Source organism: Euwallacea similis, unplaced genomic scaffold (assembly GCF_039881205.1).
Source record: "Euwallacea similis isolate ESF13 unplaced genomic scaffold, ESF131.1 scaffold_52, whole genome shotgun sequence".
In the NCBI taxonomy this organism is placed as follows: Eukaryota; Metazoa; Arthropoda; class Insecta; order Coleoptera; family Curculionidae; genus Euwallacea; species Euwallacea similis.
The window spans coordinates 112317-119004 of NW_027098677.1; the positions used below are offsets into that span (position 1 = coordinate 112317).

The 6688-nt window shown below is 32.2% G+C and overlaps 1 long non-coding RNA gene across 1 annotated transcript; it reads left to right on the forward strand.

Annotated features, from left to right (window-relative positions):
- The first annotated feature begins 878 nt into the window (after window positions 1–878).
- LOC136418973 (uncharacterized) lies at window positions 879–5955 on the forward strand. Its single transcript, XR_010753025.1, has 5 exons — window positions 879–1395; window positions 1450–1648; window positions 1698–1860; window positions 2929–3297; window positions 3979–5955. It is a non-coding gene; the product is annotated as an uncharacterized lncRNA (long non-coding RNA).
- Window positions 5956–6688: the final 733 nt, after the last annotated feature.

Here is a 6688-nt window from a genome sequence, read left to right on the forward strand (position 1 = left end):
TCAAAAGAGAATTAAATTTATTAGATCATTAGATGAATCAATTGGTGAGTTTGTATAGATATAATAATAATAGGGGGGGTTGTTTATTAATTTTATTTAGTGTAAATCTATGTGTTTGGAGGTAGCGACGAGGTATTTCGACAAGGGGACGCTCTTCTCTAGATTCTAAACCAGTGTTCTAGAGACTTAAATTTGTTTTATTTTTATTTCACAGAGAAAAGAGAAATCAGATGTGACATACATGTAAGATTTTGGTTTTCGTAAAAATCAAACACCATCAAATTTCTAATCCACTCCTTTATTATCAGCAAACACTCAAAGGAATTCAATAAAAACTGAATCCCGATACAACCAGTCATAATCACCTCCGACCGCATTCTTTCTTTTTGAGAAAATTGATAAGCGATATTCCAGCCTTTTTCCCACGGGTACCAAACCCTTCGCCATTTTTCTCTCCCGTACGTCAAAAGAATTCAAAAACAACCCTCTATAATTTTCAGATAGCATCAATTAATCATCTTAATAGAAATAAGGATTGCACGCAGGTATATTAATCATGAACGTGACATGAAATTCTAAATTCTGAGAAAGCCGCTTGCTTTTTTCGATGAATTGATTTTTGAAATAAGAAAAATAATTGTTTAGTGCAAATGTAAATATTATCGTTAAATAAAATGAGGGAAATGTCTGTGGAGTTATTGATTTTTCGACTTGTGACTCCATCTGCGAACTAGGATCGTGAATGCTAGCGGATTTATTGATTTTTAACTTTTGGCGTCATCTGTGAACCAGGATCGCCAACACCTGAAGATTTCTGTGGTTAGGATTAGCTAAAGCTCTATCTGTTAGCTACGTCGAGGGTTAAATTCTAATAGACAGCAACATGGCAAGGGCAACTTCCCGCCCAATTATCATCAATGTTATTAAAGATAAAAGAAAATTATAGAACTTAATTATTACATTATTTAAATAATTAACTTATTCGTACTCAGTAAATGCATCGACTATCTGCAATAAAAGGCCCAAGAAGAAACGAACCAGTTGCATATACCTATTTACAACGTAAAGAAGGATGAAATAAATAAACCTTAAATCCCCCTATCCTTTGAATAATTATTTTTAACAATCGAATTTGAGAGGTGGAGGATCAGAGAAAAGTATTACGAAGGTAAGGACTAAGCTAACATTAATAACTTTAATAGGAAGGAAAGGATAGACATGTTAAACGAACAGAACAAGAGAAGCTCGGAGCACACACCAGTAGATCTGGAACAAGGCTTGAGCTTGATTTATAGATGTCAAAGAGGGCTAGTACGAAGGACGGAGAGTAGGGAAGTAACACACTCAAAGAAAGATGGTTTGTTGCTATAATAGGTAAAAGGTATTTGGCATAATGTAAGATAAACTAGAAATTAAAAACATGATTACACCACTAAGCCGATACTTCAGGTCCTTGGATGGATCTCCAAAGAGTAAGGGGAGTAAGAAAGATACAAGCAACTTTGGCCGAACCTTCCATTCAAAGTTGAATTGTTGCCATGGATGCTCGTTTATTGTTCTACACATTTAGCTATTATAAAAGGTATATTTTCAGCAGGTAATATGGCTGGAAATTTGACTTGAAAAAACCTAACTTGCTAACAAAAAGGTAGCTTTTGTAATTATTTGAGTGGAGTGCTTTATTTATTCCATTTCAGAAAAAGAACATCATTTATACATATATACATATACATGGAAATAATAGAAGGAAATGGTATACTTATTATACTTGCTTGGACAAGTAAGGAGCCATAGATATGTGTCAAAGTTTGGATCATGGCAATCGAATGGTTTATTATAAAATTATTTCTTTACAACAAGGTAAATTTACATGTGGTCTTAAGAGGAATAGGAATTTGTTTCTAATTTATACAGGGTATCTCAGAACTGAGATCAAACTTTTAGGGATGGTTAGGTGCAACAACAGAAGACATTTGAGTATAAGAACCCACATCCAGAAATGTCTCCTTAAAGTGCTACACCTTTAAGAAGTTTTAAGACCATTATGTGCAAAAAATGTGTTTTATCAAGTTTTGGTAGGTTTTATTTTTATTTGTTTGTACAAAATAATACTCATAGTAATTGTTGAAAATGTCGTTCTTGACTGTCTTAAAGCTTCATAAGGGGGTAGCACTTTAGGGAGGCATATCCAGACATGAGTTTTTATACTTTATACTAAATGTCTGCTATTGTTACTCTGAAAAATCCCTAGAAGTTTGATCCTATACTTTTCAGACGCTCTGTATATTGGGCAAGTTTAATTGTGGAACTCGATTAGGAATGTCAGGTATTTTTTGGTAGTAGAAAGAGATTTCACCAATTTATAAAAAAGGAGCAAAAAATGATGGAAAGGATCAAAGGAGTGGTAAGAATAGAATGCAGAAGACTTTAAAAATTAGGTCTCATTTTGGAAGGGAACATGGAGTACTTATTTGGAACACGAAACTACTGTGTAGGGTTATTTTATTTCAAATTTTTAACTCATTATAGTAGTTTGTTTCATTTACAAGTACCATATTGGTCCGATGGGCATTTGGACGTTCACAGTGCAGGTTAGCCATTACACAAATGAATATTGGAAATCATACATACTTATAGGGAATAGATGATATTAATGTTAAATTAGGATATTATACCATAAAGAATAGGATCATCGATAAGGAATATTTACTATTTCAAGAAGAAAATAAATATTATAGATTAATTTTTTAGAATTATTTTGATTCCCTCAATGAAAAGATAATAATAATTTTTTCGCAAATACGTATTGTATAAAATAGAATTTTACGGCCAGTTGCTATTCCTGTTAAGAATTTTTTTCTTGAAGTTGTGTATTTATAGGAAGCGAAAGGATGGGTAAAGGACCTTTTAAATTAATTTCCTTTTTAGGAAGTCGACTAATGTTACTAGAAGATACGGAGAGAGTGCAAGTGGGTGTATAAAGTTGGAAAAAGACTTATAAAGAAATATATAGCAAATAAGATCCAAAGCTCTACAGAAGAGAGAAATGGAAGGCATGTCATGTGCGGCACGGGATGTACGTAAAGTAAGAAAAGGGGATGGATTAGAAGTACACGGTGGATGCGCAGAAGAGGAAAGATACAGGGGAGGATAAACAAGAATGCAAAGTCGTCATTTACGACACACAAGAAGGGGGGGTAAATCAGTTAGCCGTATAACAGAAGAAATTATTGTGCTAGTATATTATTTATGTATTTTTCCTTATTAACTAAGTATGGATCAATGTTGATTTCAACGGTAAGTGTAAATAAAGGAGGAATATAAATTTTAGAAGAAATAAGAGGAGAGTCACTATACAGGGTCATTCATATAATATAATATAATAATAATAATATATAATATATATTAATATAATAATAATATATTAATATTACTTATATTAATACATGTATCGAGTGTAATTTATGAGAAACACATTAGGAAAGATAGGACAACGGAAGTGACTTTACATTTTTTATATTTTATTAGTAGGGAATGGTTTATATAGGGTGTTACAGAATGTTGTGAGGAAAATTTAAGGACAGATTGTACACCCACAAACCTGAAAAAAAGCTCACATAAACATGGGTCCGGAAATGCTTCGTTTTTATAATACGGAGTGTTTTAACTTTTCCGTCTTTAATAGTTTATTTTACATTTATCGAAAACTTGTTGAGATATTGAGATGAGTTTTGGTACATGCAACTGTATCATTAAAGGTCAAATTTACATGTACAAAATTGTTTTCTAAAGTACTTACATCAGTGACGTTCATGCAGGCAAGTCTTTATGTTTAGCGAGAAAAACTGTATGTCACTGGTTTTTACAAAAATTAGTGTCGCTTTCTTAAAGTCAGATTAATTCCGCTTAAAAAGTGCCTCTTAGAAATTTATGACGTTTATAAAAAATGCCAACTAGATTACTATTTTTTAATTACAGTCGAACCTCCATAACTCGAACCTCTATAACTCGAAATTTACTATTGTCCCCTGTACGTTTTGTCTAATTTCACCCGACATCCATGGATGAGTTTATAAATGTTGATGATAATCTTATTACCAGCGAGATTGCTATAGATGAAGAAATTGTTGCTAGTATTAGCAACCAGGCTGAGCATCAAGAAATATCCGATGAAAGCGACAGTGATGATATTCCCAGGAAAAAACCTTCCCTTCACGAAATGTCAAATGCATTTGAAACACTCCAACTTTTTTTTAACATGAATGAAAACACGACAGACGATATATTTCTTTTACTTGATAAACTAAAGAAATTTTATGAGTTAGACTGTGAGAAGAACGTAGTACACCAAAAGTTAATAACCGATTACTTTAAAAAGTGATCACATAACGAATAATTACATACATATGTATAGATTTAAATGTTTTATTTAGTCCAATATGTAATATATTTTTTTTAATCAAATATTTGTATGTGTAATGCAATAAATATTATTTATTTTATTATCCACTCTTTTCTCTTTAATTCGAAATCTCTTTAAGTCGAAGATATTTTGCGGTCCCTTAAAATTCGAGTTATGGAGGTTCGACTGTACTTTAATTGTATCGATTAATAAAATAATTTTTATTTCGAAAACGGTGCGCCACTCTTAAGGAGCTATTACAAAAATGGTAGCTCCCTTAAGGAGCATTTCCGGACCCAAGTTGATCAGAATTTTTCTTCATATTTTTTTTTGTACAATCGCCCCCTGACGTTTGGCCATAGAGTTAGGAAACACCCTACATAGGTACATAAAAATAGTGTCAAACTTGAGAAGGTTATAAGGGACGGCGCAGTAAAGAATTTTTGCATATAAACCCCTATTCGTTTTGGCCAAAACATAATGTTACCTCGTCGATACCAAAAGATTCGGATGTTTAATCCACTTTTATGGTGTAAAGGAAATGCAGTTGATGGAAATACTTAACAAAGGACAAAAAAGTGTTTATTTTTAATGAAATTAATTGTCTTCAATAAAAAAATAGTCATCTAAGTCTTTTAGTATCAACGACATAACATTATGTTTTTGAAAAATTGCTCCAAGGTCAAAACGACTCATTTCCGACTAAAGATTTGTGTGCAAAAATTCTTTACCGTTATGTCTCCTATAAACTCCACAAGTTTGACACCACTTTTTTGATTCACCCTATACAAGATGTCCCAAAAATATACCGACAAACTTTAAGGGGTGATGGGAAACATCAATACAAACTTTTGTCTTTAATAAACATACGCCCATAAATGAGCCGTTCGGGCAGAAAAAAGGCAATATGTTTTAGTAATTATAATCATTTTTTGTTTTTATCGCACTTTTTTTTATCGATAAATAAACAATAGCTTCGTTCAAAACGTTGACCATTTGCAATACGTGAACATCGCCATGGAAAAACATTGTGCATTTTCAATACAAATTTTGATTTACCACACAACAAAATTAATGTTACTATGCCAACCGAATAATGATAAAGTACGTACAATTAACACGTCCTACGGTCTTAAAATTGGCATCTTTGGAATGCTTAATTGTGATAAAGAAATGTTTGTGCTCTCCAACAATAAATATAGTTGAAACAAAACAAAAATTTCAACGAAACACGGTGGTGTCCAATTAAATCGAGAATTAATTAAGTTATTTGATATGACTTAAAATATTTGTCCTACAGCTCACACGTCTCATTTGCGAGAATTAAATGAAACACTCTTCGAGACCCCTTTAAAAAAACAACTTTTATTAAAAAACAGAACCTTAAAACCCTTAAACTAAGACGAATAGCTAGCTTTGACACAAACTTAGGGCAAGTTGAACAGCACAGCTTTGACAAGTACTTAATGTTGCATAGAATTAAACTAAAAACTACAGTTTAAAGCCACACTAAGAACTTAATAATTTTTTTTATTCTAAGCAGAGGTATGCTTTTATATGATATTAAAAGCATGTTCAGCGCTATATGGTCAGCGATTCCTTTGATTGTGGGCTATTTCTCCTTCACCCTTAGTTTTTTCAGCGTTCTCATTGACCATTTTTTGGAGCCTAGTTAGAGGGATGTACTTAAGATGCTTGTATTTTTTCCACTGATAAAATAGGAAACTTAGCACACTTACAATGATAATGCTACTTATGGCTATTAAAACGTAGTGCGTATTGTTGGGAATCATGTTTATTAGGTCTTCGGAATTTACAGGGTCTAAGAGGTAATCCTGAATGGAAGCTAGATTCTCCAAATGTTTTATTTGAATATTTAATGAAAATTTGTTATTTGTGCGTATCGAATTTCAGGGAATTTTGTCGTTACATTATGCATAGTCAGTGAATATTTATGTTGATTAATAATGACATCGCATTGACTTTGAACAATAGAACATTTTTCCACCTGTACCTTGGTGAATTTAAAGCAATTTTTGTAAATTACATCTGATGTTTTAATACAAATTAATAAGACCTTTTTATGTGTCAAAGTACGTACTTGATAATTATTGTGTACAGAAGCGTAAGGACAATCGTTCAAAGAGCAGCCCTCAACATGCGGATCTGAATATACCCATTTAGTACTAATCTCCTTACAGTTTGTACCACAGTTTATTACAATAATACTTACTAGGACTAATTATAATTCGTGATTCGTTATCGGAAATCAGGTATACTAATTTT